The sequence below is a fragment of the Saccostrea cucullata genome, unplaced genomic scaffold, assembly GCF_032062105.1.
Source record: "Saccostrea cucullata isolate Sc308-1 unplaced genomic scaffold, CSIRO_AGI_Scuc_v1 ctg6028, whole genome shotgun sequence".
Lineage (NCBI taxonomy): Eukaryota > Metazoa > Mollusca > Bivalvia > Ostreida > Ostreidae > Saccostrea > Saccostrea cuccullata.
The window spans coordinates 16,407-37,102 of record NW_026929371.1 but is presented as its reverse complement, the minus strand read 5'-3'; the positions used below and the strand labels follow the sequence as shown (position 1 = coordinate 37,102).

General features: G+C 31.9%; 1 pseudogene; it reads left to right on the top strand.

Moving 5' to 3' along the window:
• The first annotated feature begins 415 nt into the window (after positions 1–415).
• Positions 416–18,304, top strand: LOC134280623 (TBC1 domain family member 19-like; annotated as a pseudogene).
• Positions 18,305–20,696: the final 2,392 nt, after the last annotated feature.

The following is a 20,696-nucleotide window of genomic DNA, read 5'->3' as shown; positions in this document are numbered from 1 at the left end:
TTTAATTTTGCAAAAAGAAATTTCATCGCATTCTTAATTCCCATAGTAATTTAAATGATAATTTTATTATAAGAAATTAAACATCTTAATATATTTTCCTGTTATTTCACATTTTTGAAAAATCTAAATATATCTTATTAATTAAATTTTAGCAAGAATTGTGTCTTTTAATGTTCTTTGTTTGTTGGCACAGGTTACTCCAAGAGATTCAAGGGAATTCATCAACAAACTCTTGAGACATATACATTTAGATTTTATGTTCAATTAGAGAAGATTTTCTGAGAGCTTTTCCTGTCAATTACGTTTCAAAACAACTTCAATAATTACTAATGATTTGAATAAAAACTTATTAAATTGTATTTTCCAGCATCATTATTTTCAGATGGTTGGCACCTAATATATCTGTACATTTCAGGATGTCCTTTATTACGAGCAACTGAAAACAAATGTGCTGCAACATGACCTATTAGTCGACAGTTTACTTTACAAGGTTTGTTAGTGTTAATTATCGGGAAGTCTGTGTCACTTTTAAAGAAATAGACTGGACCATTGGGTGTCATAATGATTAACTTAGACATGTATTTCTCCCTGTTTATAAAAGTGTTATATCACTTCTGAAATGTTTTGTAGAAACAGCTTCATTTTTCACTGCATTCAGATTAATGTGTCTGCATGCACTGACAATATCAGTTAAATCTGTTTCTTTCATGTTTCAAAAACATAGTATTTTATACTCTGTTTTTTAAGATGAATTTATTGAAACTATGTGAGTTTTAAAGAATAATGTCCTTATCATTAGCATTTGTCTCCTGTTAAAATAACAAAAACGTAGAACTCAATTTATCCAACAGATGTTTTTTATGTTCATTATTTGAAAATAAATTCTTGCCTCTTTCTTTGAAATGTAATACATGTATTTTGGTTTGAAAACATTTAAATCAAAGATGAATAATTATGAAAGAAAAAGATAATTTGATAGTATTAATCTAATTTGTAAAGAGGACTGAGTTAAAAAGTTGTTCTAATAAAAATGAAATGATCTATTGAAATCACTGATCTTAATTAAGTAATAGGATTTAATTTTGGAAAGAGCAAACTGTCATGAAGTGTTCAGTTTAATATGAGAGTTTTTCTATAAAATACTTTGTAACGGGGACCGTTACAGATGTTCCCCAAACGCTCCCCATGTCCCTTATCGTGCCTTATTCCTCTAAGACCTTTTATAAATATGCTAAGTATCCCAATATTTCATTTAAGAATATAAAAGTTACAATGATATCAACTATCAACGATATATTGTTTAACGTTTTGCATGCGCGCACACGTACATGTACATGCATATGCAAGATGATTATGGCATGTTGATTAAGCGATTAACATATTTTATCTTTCTATCCCGCGAATCAAAAAAAAAATTGCAACATCACAAATTTACCATTTTTCAAGCATATGTCATATTTTTAATATATCGATTCACATTTTATTTCAAAGTTGGTTTTATTCCGACGACAAGGCAGGGTTAAAGTCGACTAAGGGTATCACGCCAATACCTAACCAATCAAAATGAACTTATTCAATAGTAGTTCCATACATGGAAAAGGGATTTTCCTTTCTGTTCAGAATTTTTTTAATATTTCCTCTCAGGCCATTTTGACAACTCTGATACCTGTGCCTGGTAAATTTTATATACTTTGTAAATAAATATATAAAGGTTTTTTGACCGGAACTATTCATTTTTTCCAATGCATAGGGGGCTACTCTCTGGGTTTTACAAGAGATGTTTAAAAAGACATTCGTGTCAGCTAATGTGACCTATATTGTTTAACACCTTCTTATTAATATTTTTTTCATGAATGCAAATATCTGATTATTTTACGAAGGAGCGTACATGTATATTGATTTTTTAATATACCGAAAATCGCTATTTCTGGGGATTGCGTAATTCTAAAAAAAATTCAAATAAATTTCAAAGGTAAATTAAACAAAGGATGCTTGGTATTAAAATATTATTTCAAATCAGTAGAATCGAATGCTATTAACGACATCTGAATAAATAGGCTATAAAAGGCTTATATGCCAACTTTGGTCATCTGCACTTTAATTTTAAACACGACAGGATTTGTAATTTTTTCTGTATAAATTAATAATTTCTATATACTTTGGAAACTCAAATGAAATATTTTAATACACTTTCCTCGAGCTCTTTTCTGCAGTTTTCCTGAAATTTTATGTGGGTCCGAGGTGTTATTTGAGTTTAACAGTGATTCTCTACGTTGCCATTAATTTGATTTGTTTGTGTGTGTGGGGGTGGGGGTGGGGGGGGGTATTTTTATTCTTAACCTATTTAACGTTGGAGTTGAATCTTGTATCTTATTCCAAGAACTTAAGATTGATTGTGACATTTGGATGAAAGGTCAAGGTCATTAAAAACCACCACCTCTTTAACTTCTAACCTGTCAACCGAAATAAACTCTGAAAGGTGTTTCTAGATACATGTACATGTACTTCATGTTTCTTTTTACCCTTGGGTCAAGGACAAAGGTTAAGGTCGATTTCAAGTTCATAGGTCAAGGTGATTTTGGTAAATAGTTAATATCAACATTTTTATTCAGGTTACCAGTGACCTTGACCTAAGTTTCAAGGTCAAGGGTAAAAAGATCTGCATGCTTCAGTATGTTACATGTCTTGACATTTAGAAGTTCTTAATTCTGCATGAACATCAAACACTCAAGTATACTGTCTTTTAATACATTGTGTGCGGTCGCATGTGCATGCACGTCCATGTATTTACTTTTGATAGTAGTATAATGTAGGCAATCATTATATCTATTCATATTTGAAATTTCACCCTGTATTATTGAGAACCAAGAAAGTTGTAGGCATTTAAAGTTTTAGCCAATCAGATTGCAGCACACGTGCATGTGCGTGCGTTCATGAATATTCTTATATATCATGCTGTAGATCTTCATAATGTAAGACTATGATCAAAATTTCAAAGGATTTTGTCAGAAAACAAAATAGATATTTAGACTTTAAGTTTCAGCCAATCGCAGCGAAGGGCACCTGCATGCGCGTGAGATCTAGCTATTTTGACCATGTCATCATGTCTATACTACTATTATATCCTTATATTATGAGTTTCAAAGCATTTCATCCAATATTTAAAAAGTTACGGCTAAATCTATTATATTGGTCATTTCACGTGTTACACGTGCGCGACCTGCGCACAAAATGACCTTCGTTCCGCACATCTACATAACATACCCAGTGACCCTAAAAAGGTTTCACCTAGATCGGATGAGTAGTTTACGAGAACACTCGCGGACAAAAAAGTACCGGAGAACAAAGAAAAAATTCAGAAAAAGTAAAAACAATATGTTCCCAAACTTCGTTTGGGGAACATAATAATGTAATGTATGAGTGAGGCTGACTCAATTCACAAATATGAAAGAATTAACTTTACAGGGAAAAAGTGTACCAATGTTATCTTCTCAAGCATTTTTCAGCTTATCTGAAAGGCCCATGAAATTTTAATTCTGGGCATACTTCCATTTCATAAAAGAACGAAAGAAATTCTTGCACCCATAGGGAAAGAGTAAGTTCATTACTGTAATTATTATTATTTTTTTTTTTTAAATAAACCTAAGCAACTAAATTCAGATTAAGCTAAGATCCTTTTTAATCCAATTTTGCAATGTCTCTTGAAAAATGCAGCATACATGTATTAAAAACCTGTTGTCTTCACTGTTAAAAAAGAAACATTGAATCTAATAGATAATATACAAAAAGGTCATAGGTAGGTCACAAATTTTCTCTGCAATCTTTAATTTGCATAACAAGGGCTCCATGGATTTATTAATTTCCTTGTATTTTAACTACAGAGAATATCATCCTTGATTGATTGATTGATTGATTGATAATCATTTTTATTTTAAAAAACAGGATGTGAAGCTAACTGCAACAAATGATGACCAGTATTTTGTTTTTGAGGACTTTTTATATCAGGTACTAAATTTGTCTGCACCAGAGTTCTCCTTCTTCCCATTATACTGCAGATGAAATCTGCACAGCAATGAGTATTGATCATTTCCAGGATAAAATAATCAAATTTGCAAACAAAAACTTCATCAAGATAATTCAGGGTGATTTCAAATCTCACATTTTGAGCTATCATCAATAACTGTACCTTTGTTTAAATTACTAAACCTTAATATTTAAATCATTTTTAAGGTTGATTTACATTTCCCTTCCCCTTCCCTTGGTTCAAATATTTCTAAAACAAGTATGTTGTATTTATATAATTATATTTTATAGTATACGTAAAAGTCAACCAAAAGATAATTAGTGATTAAAGCAGATATTGTATTTGTATTTAATTTTACTTCCAGATTTTGTTACCATTTTCAAGAGATACATGTGTATTGAAACACTTTGATTACAACAGTGCAAGCCCTCCTAAATCATATATCCGTGGGAGGTTGGGTATGGATGAGTTCGCTGTGAATTACCCCCCAAATGGCGTGATCCCTTTCCATGGATTTGCTATGTATGGTATGTACTTGCTATGTACGGTATGGACATGAACTTGTTATCAGTGATGTTGTTGGGTGTGGGGATCGGGAAAAATTATAGATGGAGTTTGATTTATTCATTGATGTTTTAAGTGCTTCCTTGAAATGTTTTCAATCAAACTGCCATTATATCTAGGTCAAATGTTTTGCAATTTTTTGAAGAAGTGAAAAGTCAATTTGAGCTTCATTTTCATACATGTTAAGACAGTTGATTGATAGTTCTTGAGGTCAAGCTGTTAAATAAAGGAGCTTTCCGTAATATTTGAGAACAAAGTATTGCATTGAAACATTTTAAATGCAATAAGAGAAATATATGTGTATGTGGTTATTTATTTGTCCAAAATGAAGTCTGTAACTTTGTTACAGGTGTTATAAATAAAGTCAAGGAGGACTACATGTACTTCTTTAAGTTGGGATTGAGTTTTTACACATGTTCAGTGACGAACTATCTCAGAAATTTTATAAGCAAAAGAAAGAAAACTATGGGCCCACGTTTTGACATGTTATTTTTCACTATTCATATGCTCATATTCAAGAGCATGCTCTGAGTATATGATCAATTTTAAAAAGAGGAAGGCTGCAGACAGATAAGTTGATATTACAGAAATTTAAACAATAATGTTTATTTTCAGCATTTGGTAAATATAATTGAATTGTTGACATAATGATTTTATTAGCAAAAATAACCTTTCACTGGGATGTATTTTGACTTTCACTGGGATGTATTTTGACTGACATTTACAATTTGCAAACCAGTTGTTAAGCCTTTTTTGAAGGAAAAAAACTGGTATAAGGAATATTAGATCCACCTGATCAAAATGCAGGCCTTACAGTAGATTTAAGTGGTTCAAAGGGGATGTTTATTCCTCCTAGTCTCCTGATTCTACCTCTTGTATTTCTATGCCCCGCTAACAATTTGGTATTATTTGTAGATTTAAAAAAAATTGATCATTAAAATTGAAAGTAAATCTGTATTGTTAATGGAAATGATATTCCTGCCAACTATGGTTAGAGACATATTTTTGATGATAATTTTCAATGTACAAGTAAATTCTATCATAGCTGCTAATTAATTTGGGTTTCACACATACCGTAGAATATTGTTGAATGATGTTGAAGGTGTTGATAAAGGGCTCGGTAGTAATTTATATACTGTTGAAATAAATTGTGTTTTCTTGTTTTTGACTAGAAACTTTTTCCTGTTTTGCGTTTTCATTAAGCTGATTTAACAATCAATTGAAGCTTATTAAACATATTTTTTTAGTGAAAAACTTCTTTATGTAGACCTTGAGGAGAAATAGTCATTTAATTTACCAGCAAGTAAATCAGTGTCCTCATTAAAGCTAAGAAGTTCACCGAGATATTGTTTTTGCTTTGTTACACAGCGACCTGTATTTCATCTGTGCAATTTTATTCAGGCTTTTAAAGTAGATGAAATGAAAACAAATGATGTTTCAAGAGAGAAGTAAATAGTTCCTTACTGCATTATTAAAGTGATGTTTTATATTGATCCATACCTCACGCCACAAGAAAGTCATGTGTAGGAATTCTCTGTTCAATAACATTTTCAGCCATTAAGAAATGATTGGAATGACAGGATTCAGATTTATTTTTCCCTTGCCACCAAATTTGTGCCGTCAAGTTGTCGATTTTCCTTTTATGTGTGGTTGGCACTTGATTATGTTTATAGTTGACAAAACCGTGCATCACTTCAATAAGTGTCATGGGTTTATTTTTCTCCCCCAGTATTCACACATTGAGTCACATCACTCACATGTAGGATAAACATTAAGCAATTCTGCAGCTGTTAATTTTAAATCGTAGGAAACAGGGGATATAAAGGCAGGTTGCCCACCAACCTTTAACAGCGAAATCTGTTCATCATATTAAGGCATCTAAAATGAGTAAATCGTGATCTTTTACAGAAGACCTCAAGTGTGTTAAGAATAATGGAAAATGATACAATCATGCATACTAGTAAGCTAATTGTTAACCCTTTTGAACAGAAGTTGCTTCTAAACCTTCTGAAAATAGACAGACACATGGCAAAATAATTACAGTAGAACATCAATTTTGGTTTGAATGCCACTATTGGACATGAACATGTAGATACTCAGATCATTTAGAAGACAATAAAACTGATGAGGTCCTGTGTCACAGTAGAGAATGGCACAAAATATACTCCTCACTGGTACTAAGTGGTAAAAGGAGCTAAAATGAGTGAACATGTGAAAGGTTTAAGGAATTACTAAGTATACGTTTAACACAAGAAATGAAAATGCTCGGGGCACCTTTGAAAAATTGTTTGGTTGCCCTCTCCCGACTGACTGAGTGAAAATGGCCCGTCTCAAAAGTTTATTTTTACATTCCAGGACACAGATTTTTTTTTCTTTTTATTCCTCATATCTCGTCAACAAATATATTGAAATTTTCTGGGATAAAGAAATCATGCATACAAGTAGGTTACATGTAATTGTTAAACCTTTTGAACAGATGTTGCTTCTAAACCTTCTGAAAAAAGACAGACACATGGCAAAATAATTACAGTAGAACACCAATTTTGGTTTGAATGCCACTATTGGACATGAACATGTAGATACTCAGATCATTTAGAAGACAATAAAACTGATGAGGTCCTGTGTCACAGTAGAGAATGGCACAAAATATACTCCTCACTGGTACTAAGTGGTAAAAGGAGCTAAAATGAATGGACGTGTGAAAGGTTTAAGGAACTACTAAGTATACGTTTAACACAAGAAATGAAAATGCTCGGGGCACCTTTGAAAAATTGTTTGGTTGCCCTCTCCCGACTGACTGTGTGAAAATGGCCCGTCTCAAAAGTTTATTTTTACATTCCAGGACACAGATTTTTTTTCTTCTTTTTATTCCTCATATCTCGTCAACAAATATATTGAAATTTTCTGGGAAAAAGATTTTCCCACCTATCTACCGACCCAGTAATATTCCTCTGAGTCAGGAGAGAAGAAGCAAGCATTATTTTAAAGATGGCCCAGTGTTATAATTTCATTTTCAGTGTATAACTAAATAATGCATCTACGTTGCTAAATAGCTTCAACAGAAAATATTTCTCCTATGGGTTTTATTCCGGCAGAAAATCCAGTAACGATTGCAAAATATTAAATTACCAGTACGAGTATGCCTTTAACCTTTTGACTTGTAAATGTCATACATTCTTTATGAGCATTTTTTTTTTAGCAAGAACCAAATTAGAAGAAAATTTACCATAAATGTACAGAAGAAAAATGCAATTTCTTTCTTTTCCTTATGCTGTTAAACTAAAAATAAAACAGTGTTTTCATTAGCAGTGAAATTTCAAAGTAATCATGAAATAATATACAAATGAGTTATATTATGGCAGATGATTGATTTTAAAGCATCTACAGCGTATTCTAAATGATGCAAGTAGACACTGAAGAAAATCTTGTGTAGAACTTATAGAACAGCAAGGATCTTTAAGTCATCATTATATTTGTAAACATGCCCATTTAGTGTAGATTGAAGCTACATGTATGTCAAGGCATGATCTACAGGAGGTAGGACGGTGCAACAAAAACGGAATATTATTGCATCTTTAAAAAATTTGCTGATGAAGAACAGCAGGATCGCCATTACACTTGTGAGCTTTCTGGCAAAGGGCCCCTTGTTTATATGGTTAATTTTGCAGTGAAGAACTCTGAAAAAAGGAAAACATTCAAAATTGATTAAGTAGATACTGCTAGTATTCTTTTACATGATACTATGCTACATGAGGTGTACTTTATACACTCCGGTATAAGTTCTCATTTTAGCTACAGTGTATTTACCATCAATGTGGTTGTTTGCTTGTTTGTTGTTGAACATGATAAAAGCCCCTCTCGAGCATTTTTTACTCATATGGATCGAGACTTTCCGGTGGAAATCTGCAAATTTTGTTCTATACTCGGCACCTACATGTACGACCATTGAGCAGTGAGGGATCTTTTTCGTGCCAGCACCTACTGCGACACGGGACCACGGTTTATACGGTCTCATCCGAAGGACCCATTAATGTGAAAGTTATGGACAGATGATAATTTAGAAAAAGCATGTAATATAAATAATTCAGATCATATAGTATAGGATGGATAATTAGACACACGCAAAAGGATTACTTACTATTTAATATATCATTATGAAGATTGGAAGTGCTCTAGGGAATTTGAAATAACGATCCTGGGTTATTTTCTGCTTGAGAATAAATCATCTTCCATCTGAGGATTATTTTTAGAAATATGCACATCAGATGAAACACTAACGTACTCTATCCAATCTATGATTTAGTTCATTACACCAACTAAGTTTAGTAATTATTTCCATTACTATCACATCAGGATTAAGGGACACAAATGAGATGAAAGCGAGTTTGCTTGACAACTTAGTACACTGTAGTTGATATGCGATCAAATTCATTACTTTTCCATAGATAGCTATATGGATTATATAAATTTTTGATGTAGCATTTCATGCCTAAAGTTCATAACTAAATTTTCTATGCATGTAGCATACATGTAAATTCAACCTGACTATTAAAGTGGATAAATTTGCAAGAATAGTCATTATGATTTGCATTAAATATTGAGAAAAAATTGGTTATACAGATTCTATTTTCTCCGTATATCAGTGTTTGATTTGCCATGTATATGTGCACTTTTTGACATCAAATTTCCTATAAGGACGAATAAACAGTGCACATTTTTCTGAGCTTCAAGACCTAATGTCTTCAAGATTCAAAATTGCATGAATATAATTTTTAAAATCTCAACAACAAAAGCATTATGAAGATTCAAACTGAAAATGTTTGAGGTATAAATCTTCTTTTGTAAATATGAAATAAAAACAATTGTATCACCGAAAATTTAAACATTAATACAATTGAGAAGTGTATCGAGAAATTGATTCTAAACTTATCCTCCTACTTAACAACCCCGTACTTAAAGCTAGCTGAGGTCTTGTGAAGAGTTTATCAGGCTTATGTGAGTTTTGTTTTAAATCATATTCACCTCTACGGCAGTTCCAATTACAAAAAAAAAACGAAGCAACACCACGAAATTCTTTCTTTTAAAAAAATCGTTAAAATTCTTTGTTCCAAACTTTGTTTTCTGAGCAGGCTTATATTTTATACATGTAGAAGATATCCATCTCAAATTAGTCTCTATATTGTTATTTCACAATTATGGTTTATTGGATGTTTCAGAATTATGATATTGAATAATCAGAAAGATTTTTTTCTATACATATATTTCCCAAAAAGAAAGTAAAAAAAAGGTTGGCATGATGATGTTTTGCATTAATGGAATACAGCCTCAAAATCAGGTGACATACCAATTTTTTGTCATTAATTGTTACAGAATACATGAAATAACTTTCAAATTAATTACTTTTAATATATCAGATGATTTTAATGTCTATACAGTGTATTATTGATAACTAAACTGTGCAGTTCTACCGAACATCAGAATATTTTTATCAAGATTGTTTAATGGAACATTGATTTGGTTGAGTAATCTTTTAATTAATTATGCTTAAAGCTTGATTGCAATAGACAGTGTAATGCACTTTTTCTAAATTATCAACGAGAAAACCTGCATGAGCTGATCAAGTATGTGATAAACTTTAATGGTTCATCACTTAATGTCATTAAAAAAGGCGGAGCACTTGCACTAAATGTTTCTGGAGGTTTATATATGTCTGGAATTTGCTGTGTTTTCTAGAGTTTAGATACAGGCTTTAGAAATGTGACAGATGGTAGAGTTTTTGGCAGATGATGTAGCTATAAATTGTGGGAAATAATTGATAGATATTAAGGTTCCATGACTTCCCATTATATACAACATTATAGTGTTTTGTGATTATGGTTTTCCTATCGACATCTACTTCAATTATATCAGGAAAACATGTATTATGTCAATAGTTCTACATAATGCATATTGCATGATTTTTTTTTTTCGATCCGTAGATGATGAAAAGATGATGAAATATATGTCTAATTTGTAATGAAATATCTATCAATGCATCCATTCCAACACTTATAACTTGATTACATGCAGCTGTGATAATTACTTACTGAAAATTACGGTGGAATATACTGGGTTCTTCAAAGTACATGTTAATATGCAATAGTTTGTAGGACTCTTTTACTGAAAGCTGAATTTTTATCATAAACAGTGTTACCCTACTGAGTGTTTTCGAGATTTTGTCTCAGATATAACCTAACAGAGCATTCAAATAAAATGTTTATATGTCTCCACGAACACATATCCTAATTGCCAAGCTTAGGGTATTCAAGTATGCTCATTAAAATCCATGAAATGCCAGGAACCCAATTAAATGCAAAGCTTCAGATATACTTGGTTCATATCGTCTAGCACTCAGAGAAAAATTATAAGCTCTAGTTTTCTGATAGCGAAATCTTAACACCCTTTTCAGTAAAGAAAGTTAGTAGGAACTTGAAATCAGTACAGAGCAGTAATTAGCAGGAAAACGGACTGGTTTAGTTGTACTATAATGAGAATATTATAAGGAAAAAATACATCAGAAACACAATAAACACGGATTTACAAATGAGTTAATTAGAAGTCGGTAGGCTAAGGTTTTTAATAACGTGGCCAATTAGTAGCTTACAGATATTATATGCAATATATTATAAGCCATTTGAAAAAAAAGTTTTATAATTTTTTTTAAGTCATGTTGCCGATATTTTATTTGAGACTGACAAGAAACATAGCGATCAAATATACTTGCATTACCCTAACAAAAATACCATACTTCAAAATAGTTTACTATATAGTAAATCAAAGTTTCAAAGTTATCACTACAGTAAATCAAAGTTTTCAAAGTGATCACTATAGTGCCAAAGTGTTCACTATATTTAATCAAAGGTTTCATAGTGTCAAAGTGTTCACTATAGTAACCTATACTTTTTATACCCCCCGCTTGAAAAGCGGGAGGGTATATAGTAATCGTTAATTCCGTCCGTCCGTCTGTTACACTTTGGGGTACCCATCTCTTATCCGCAACTCCTCTCATACCATTGAATGAAATTTGATGAAACTTTCACAGAATCTTTATTACACACTGCCATTGTGCACCTCCTATTTTACTTTTTGATCCGACACATATTTTTGGTTTTCCGGCCACAGCAAAACAAGGACTTTGCCATTATAACTATATGGAGGCTGGGGGTATCATTTAGTGAGCTCATCGCTCACAGTACCTCTAGTTTTGTTAGGGCAAAATCATCTATCAGATACATGTAGCAGGGGTCCAAAATAGGTTATGTATGCTGCCCATGCAGTACCATTCAACTTTAAGCTGAAAAAATGTGTATTCACATTTTGTTTCATTAAAATCCATGAAATGCCAGGAACCCAATTATGCAAAGCTTCAGATATACTTGGTTCATAATTTCATCTAGCACACAGAGAAAAACTTATAAGCTGCAATAGTTTTCTGATCCAGTGTTTATAAACTTAATCTTTCACAATTTATTCTGTATTGAAATTTTTTAGCTAACTTGACGCAATCTTGCTGATGATACAGCTACCACTCCGTCTAGATTTAAAAGATATATGAAAAACCCTGGCTCAAAGCACTAAATTTGATCTTTGTCAATAAAGCTTTGATGATATTAAACAGAAATTTTGCATTATGTGATCACGTGATTTACAAAATGTGTTAATTAAAAGAGCCTATAGGCTAAGGTTTTTAATGTATGTGGCCATTTCTTAACTTACAGATATTATATGCAATATATTATATATGAGATTTGAAAAACAGTTTTATAATTTTTTTTAAGTCATGTTGCCTTTTTGATATTTTTTTTGTTTTTTTGTTGACAAGTTAAACATAGGATCAAATATACTTGCATTACCCTATTAAAAATACCATACTTCAAAATAGTTTACTATATAGTAAGAGAGGCAAAGTGTCAAAGTTATCACTATATTAAATCAAAGTTTTCAAAGTTTTATCACTATAGTTTCCAAAGTGTTCACTTCTAGTTGAATCACTTTTCATACACACAATCAGTGTTTTTTCACTATATCTGTAAACTATACTTTTATTATACCCCACGCTTGAAAAGCGGGAGGGTATATTATGTTTCGTTAATTCCGTCCGTCCGAGTGTCAGTGTGTACACTTCAGTCAGTCAGTCCTTCTTTTTTGTCCGCAACTCCTCTAATACCATTGAATGAAATTTGATGAAACTTTCACAGAATCTTTATTACACACTGCCATTGTGCACCTTACCTAGTTTACTTTTTGATCCGACACATATTTTTGGTTTTCCGGCCACAGCAAAACAAGGACTTTGCCATTATAACTATATGGAGGCGGGGGGTACAGTTTGTCAGCGAACTCATCGCTCACAGTACCTCTAGTTTTGTTAGGGTAAAATCATCTATCAGATACATGTAGCAGGGGTCCAAAATAGGTTATGTTTGCTGCCCATGCAGTACCATTTTAACTTTAGTGAAAAAATGTGTAAGAAAAAAAGTCTATCACATTTTGTTTCAACGCTATAAAATTTCATCTCACAAGGAATCGGAGCCCAGTGCACAAACATATTACCAGTAAATAGGGAAAACAATTTCATCTAGTAACACAGATATATACACACTTGATAAGATGCAATAGTTTGTCAAATCCACTGATCCACACGTTTATAAACTTAATCTTTCACAATTTATTCTGTATTGCTTTCATTTTTTAGCTGAAATTCCAGACGCTTTATCTTTTCTGATGATACAGCTACCACTCCGTCTAGATTTAAAAGATATATGAAAAACCCTGGCTCAAAGCACTAAATTTGATCTTTGTCAATAAAGCTTTGATGATATTAAACAGAAATTTTGCATTATGTGATCGTGATATTATTTTTCAGTGGCACCAATGTGTTTTCTGTATAAAGAGCCTATTACCCTCTACTACGTCTTTCGAATATAGTATGATGAACATTTCTGTCAGACTCCACAGTATTTCTTCCCATCCACAGGTACATAAGTTACTATTATATATGAGATTTATAAACAGTGTGTGATGTGCATATTAAACAAATTCCATTTGTTTAAAGTTTTTTGCTAGGTCTTTTTGTTTTGTTTTTGTTTGTTTGTTTTTTTTTTTGTTTTTTTTTTGTTGGTTAAAATAGGAATGGCAAAAACAATTATAATAAAGCACTTTATCCATATTCCGACGTATTTGTATGTACAATTCACTCTTTAGAAGAATATTTTTCAGATATCTTACTATACAGTAGTATAGAGAGGTCAGAGGCGACGGCTTTCCTCTTCAATGTATTTCTTTAATCAAACTTTGCCAGTTTTAATCAACTTTATTTTCCATTTCAGGGAATTGTTGGCCTGAGTCTTCTATTTGAATCACTTCTTCAAACACACGAATCAGATCTGTTTTTTCACCTCAAATCTGTTGGATGTCAACCGTTAGTATGCTTTTATGTTAATCAGTATTTCAGTTCAGAATATGTATCGTTTTAAACTTCATAAAATTTCCTATTTGGAATAAATTCGTGTTAATATCATTTTAAACAATGAAATATTAAAATCAGCAATTATTGAATTTATACAAGGAATAGAAAACTGAATCAAAGGAGATCAAACATTATCCTTGATAGAAAGTTGAAACAGTTTATCTTTTCAAGCATTTGGAAGATAAGTTCAATTTATCCATTCTCTCTTATCATGTTGAAAGGAAATTTGTTATCTGAGGAATCTATAGTTTTTATTAATTCATTGTTCAATGTTATTTTAAATACCCTTAGCTTCATGAACATTAGTATGATTTTCTGTTATCTTTTACAAAATAATCTGGCCAATTTAAATTACAAACATTTGACAAATCCGTAACAACTGGTCAATCTTATTTGAGGTTTTAAATTTACAGGGACATTACTTTTGTTTTATTTGAAATTTTATGATAATTCAAAATGTAAAAATCGATATATAAATGTATTTGTTTTGCTTTCTCTGTTAGCCATCTATAAATTTAACGTTACTCGGAATTGCCCATTTTGAAATTAATATTACAGACAACTTATGTCCGAGGCCAATTTGTTGAAATGAAAACAATGTACCGGTATTTTAGAGAGCTCGGATTTTATTCGGGATGTACATGGTATACATGAAAATTTTAATGACTATTATTTAATGTTCAAACAATTTCTCAGAAATATTTAATAATAAAAATGTATTCAAAGATTTTTAATCAGTTTTGTTTGCCAAAATTATACTTTTTGGAAAGAAAAAAAAATAAGAAAAATGTTATGTGGTTGTATGCCTGCACTTTACATATTATATCTCAAGTTATCTACTATTTGATTATTTATATGCGTATAAATAAACTCTTTGAAGTGAAGTAATAGATGAGCCGAGAGCTAAATTTCAAACATCCCTGTACTCTCACGAGAGTTCATCCTAAACTAATTTTTGAGCGAGATTGGTGGTCTTGACACTCGATCGGAATTGGGAATACGTCATGACTCTTCAGAAAATTGAATTTAAAAAATGTGAAAAAATCTTTTTGTTTGATTTATTTTAATTCTCAATCAAAATATGTTTGTGTATTCATCATTCACTTTGACGCAATATTATTTAGACTGTGTACTGCATATATATTGTTCCTTTGTACATTTTAGCATGTTGCATCTTCTGTGCTAAAATTGGTGGTTCTAAATAATTTATGATTAATTGGTTGATTGTATATTGTTTACCGTACCATTCAAAAATGTTTCACTCATATAGAAACGTTATTTTTGTCAGTAAAGGGCTTCAAATTTAGATATATGCTCGGCACTCAGGGCCATTATGCCGCGAAAGTTCATCCCTGTTGTGACACTGACTCTCACTTCTAGACCTGAGAGCTTGGCGAAGGAACAATCACTGCCTATCATATGTTTACATTCTAGGCTTAATGCGTTCTTATACGATGAAGTAAAATAAGAGAAATTGTCATTCTTCCTTATTTGCTCATTTGAACATTAGAATTATAGACCTCCGACTCACATGTCATCAAAATTCTCGTATGACCTCCTACAGCATTTTCTATGTGCATTCCCACGTAGTAGTGTTTAGTGTAATCCGAGTTTTATATTAAAATTCAGAAATTAGAAGTTCTGTTCCAATACTCCGAGTTTTATATTAAAATTCAGAAATTAAAAGTTCCATTCCAATAAAAGGTTAATTAACAAACTATCTATATTTGGCTGTACTATTGAGGAAAATACGGTAAAAGTTTTTCATGTACCTGTACTCAAAACCATGTACCATGATCGAGAAATGGATTAAATATATAAAATAATTTAAAAAATAATTTGTAATTTGCTTGCAGACTTAAGGTAGCATTTAAATGGCTTGTACGTGCCTTTTCGGGATACCTCTCCAGTGATCAGGTCCTCTTGTTGTGGGACCGCGTCCTAGCATACAACTCCTTGGAGATCTTGTCAGGTATAATATATGGGCATTTTTTATGCCAAAAAGAGAAGTGTGTATTTTCTTCATTATACTAGTAAGGTACATGTACAGTATGTGACAACTACAAGTATGGTCAGCTCAAATTACTGCATCTTACGATTAATGGATATTATAGGTGTTCAGTTTTAATATCTTAGCAGCACGTTTAGTCGTGATTAAAAGGAATATTGATCCTCGATTGTTTTGTTTTGTTTTGCTAAACAATTTTGCAGCACGAGGGTTTTGTTTGTTATTTTTATGAAGCACTTTGATTTAATGAAATGGATTCTTCAAAGACATGGGTAGCTTTGATTAAAATGTTTTAATTCCAAGTAATTTTGTTGACTTGTTTTTCAATATTAATCTTGATGCGCACCGTTTTATTAGCAATTATGGTCAATGATTTATCTTTCAGTGTTGGCAGTGGCAATATTTTCCTTCAGAAAGACCAACTTAATGAAGGTTCAGTCCTACAACGCAGCAGAGGTAGCTCGATTCCACCTGTATTTGATTCACTTTGTTGAAAAAGATTTTTTTTATACAAAATGACAAATGTATTCAATATTTCACCAGACATAGTTATAAAAAAAAACATGTTTAGTTTGAATGGAACGTAGTGGGATTCCGAATTAATTTCATGATTGTCACTTTATTTCCCCCATGGTGATCGTGTAAAACCCATCACGACATTTTTATACTTCATAACATGCCTTTTGCACAGGATTCTCGGTTTTAGGATGAAACAGTGTCCCTTCATTAGTTACTTTTTTCGTTTTTAAAAAGAATAAACGATGTATTCTTGCTCCCAAGTGAATACACTGTTTCCAATAAACTTTTTACAAAAAAACATATTTGGTCGTCTTTAGGTTTAATGCTGATCCGCATGGTATTTTGGGAACAGACTGGGAATAATGAAAATACAAATTGTACTCAACGCGTTTGTTTGTTTTCTAATTTTCCTTTCCCATATAAAGTAACCTATATCATAATCAGTAGTCCTCTGTTTGACTGAAATTAAAAGTATAAAAAATGTTCATTGCAAGTAATATTTGAATTTCTCAAGAATGGACCAAAAATAGTTAAGGAACTTCCAAAATAACATTGGTTAATATTGTAACTTTCTGTCATGAAGGGAAACCACGTGTCGCTCACTGTTTTTTGTCCAGGACTTCAGCATTAAATTATTGAATCGTATAATAAACGAATACGACGGTTCAGCATTCCTGGAAGTACAATACAGTAAAACTCGTTTAATGCGAACACGGATATTGCGATTTCACGGATATAGCGAAGTTATATTGGATCCCCAACTATATGAATGTAATGAACTCCTTTTACTACTAAAACGAATAACGGATATAGCGAAGTTAACATTTAATTTTTTTTAAAAAAAACAAAAAATAACATTTTTAGGTCAAGATCTAGTAAATGAAAGGTAGTCCCGATACCTACATTAAATTTGATATTATTTTAAAGAAGAGGCCAAGAACATATAAATAACTGTTATCTGAAAGACTGTATGCAATCTGGATACACTTTCTTTGTCTAGTATGGAAAAAAACTCCCATATTCATGACTAGTTTTTTTTATTTTTATTGGAAATGAAGGTTTAAAATATAATTTTCATCTTGTTTACCTACAAATTATGCCCAAAACACATTATTTGATCATGCTAAACTTATAAAGCATCATTAAAGGAATTAATTTCTTAAATTTGATATTTCTGTAGGTACCTTTCATTTACTAGATCTTTACCTCACGGCTTCTTTAATAATTGAAATAATTTTATACCATTCTCATCTCCAATTTGACGTCAAGCGTTTAGAAAAATTTCAAAAACGAAAGAAAACGTTTATCTAAACCTGCTTCTATTGTATTTTATAGGCAGTTTTAGCTGATCTGACAACGTTACAAGTTATCCCCTTGATTCAGTTAAGTCTCTTCTCCAAGTGAATACTGATGAATCTGCTGTCAACCGCCTACTCCACAGGGCCTAATGAGTGGAGCCGTGGTGACATTAAGCACAGGACAGCGGACTTCATGTACTGAATTATTGAGTTGGCAATTTGTAATTATCTCAGATACTTCATCATTATTTGACTGTGATATTACATATGGGTATTTTTTTAATTGCTGAGGACAATGTCAATTTTTTTTTTCATATTACATTTTTATTATCTGGATTTATATTAGGAAAAGTGGTTTTTTACATGGTAATTGTGAAAATAAAAAAATATTAATACATTTAATGTCCTTTTGTTATTTCGTGTAAAAATTATATAAATAGCATCCTTTTATGAAAGCAAATTATTCAGAGTATAACGTTTAATAATTACATGTAGTCTGTAGTTTTGATACTAGGGTCCTTTTGGAAAGAAATGGATGTGAACATTTGCTAGAGGCAATAATATGAAGCACCATACCCTACTGAAAGATAATTATTTAATACAAAATTTAACAAGATGTGTTTTTGAAAAACTGCTGTTCTCGTATTGCAGCTCATGGCGAAGTTTAGACTTTCTCAAAAGTAGGACAAAATTTAAGGTCCAAGATTAAAAGTGTTGATATCAGAATTTAAGTCTTGACAAAAGATGAAAAAGTCAAGACTGATGATTTACTTTTCAAAAAAAATCTAAATCTCCATGGTTAAGGTCATAGGGTTAAAGTTGTTGGTATTTAATGGAAGGACTTACCACAAACAAGCCTTTGAAATATTAAATAATCCTAGCATAAATCATCAAAAATATAACTGTTTGTTCTCAGGGGAAACAATGAATATATGTACATACACCCGTGAAATACAAAAGCCCTAGTATCAACCGTTCAAAAAATTTATGACTAAAATTGATTTTTTTGAAAAATATACATGTACGCCAAGGTCAATGCCAAAGGTTTATATTTGTTGGTACATGAATCTCAGGGAAGATCCCCGACATTCATAAAATCAGAAGTCTCTGTCGAGACTGTAGCTCTATTGGTTTATACTTTTAACTACAGGCCTTTAGATCGCTTAGAAAAAAAATTGAGGTGTTGAAAAAAAAAAATAAAGGTATGGAACTCTTTTCATAGGGTACCTACTTTCGCCAATAAAATTCTTTTAAATCAAATGCGTTACAATTTTACTTTTTATCCATATCTATTCATATATAAACAATCTTCATTACTACCAAATTTCATTCCGTAATTCCTTATACTTCTCGAGATATTCTGAAATCGATTCCAAAATTGACCTTAATTTTTTTACTCGACATCAGCTTGGGCCTTCGGAGGGCTACACTAATTTTTAAGCGCGAACAACGGGACAAATTTTCCCCGGAGTTTATTCTAAACTCGATGAATATTTGCTCATTTGCATTCGAATTTTACATGGATTTTCTCTAATTTGATCATATGATCTTACTAAGTCACACACAACATTTTAGCGGTCTAATTGTTTTGAAAATCGAAAGGTATATAATGCATTCCGGAAAGAAAAATCGTTTGACCATAGCTTCTTTTACATTCATAATCAACATGGCGGTGTAGTTGTTGATGCAGACGTTTTCAAGTTAATTTTTCGCGAAAGGAATTAATACGGACTTAACCTTAAAATCTGGAGTAAGAAATCAACTTTAAAATGTTGAAAGATCTTGCAAATACTATGCAAGTCTTCGCTGCACTTCAAACACCGTCTGTTGTCATGTGAATGGCTAAGGGCCCAAGCTAATGTCGAGTATTTTTCTGCAGTTAGAGTGATCTGCGCTTAGATCTAAATTTAAAAAAAAAATAGAAATTTACACAATATTACTCAATTTGTAATCAATTCAAGTATTCTCAACAATTTAAAAGGCCAAGATAAACTAGTGCTAATTGTAACGGGAACCGTTACAGATGTTCCCCAAACGCTCCCCAACTCTCTTTTTGTGCCATATTACCTGTAAGCTTCATTAAATTAGACAAACTCTATGTTTTTGAGACTTTAACATTTACCTGGAAGTGTACGAAGTTCATTCAAATTTTAGCATTGCATGCGTGCGCATGCGAATGCCTGTGCGTAATGACCATATCATTTTGTCTACACAATCCATATATTTTAATAAACTAAAAATTAAAGTATTTAATCCAAAAGTAATAAAAATACGCTCATTCAAGTGTATTTTTGATTTTGTTCATTTCACTTGCACGCACGTGCATACATGAGCACGGTGACCATACCTTCTTGTAGAAGATCATTACATCTATCTATGTTCTAAATCCCACCCCATATAGTTGAAAACCAAGGGCGTTATACCTGTTAAAAGTTTCAGTCAATTAGATTGCAGCGCACGTACACGCACGTGCGCATGTGCATGGTGACCATACCTTTCTTGTAGTAGTTCATTATATCTATCTATGTTCCAAATCCCATCCTGTTTGGTTGGAAACCAAGGGAGTTATAGCTGTTTAAAGTTTCAGCCAATCAGATTACAGCGCACGTACATGCACGTGTATCCATGTGCATGGTGACCATACCTTCTTGTAGTAGTTCATAATATCTATCTATGTTTCAAATCCCATCCTCTTTGGTTGAAATCCAAATGAGTTATAGCTATTTAAAGTTTCAGCCAATCAGATTGCAGCGCACGTGCATGCACGTGTTTTCA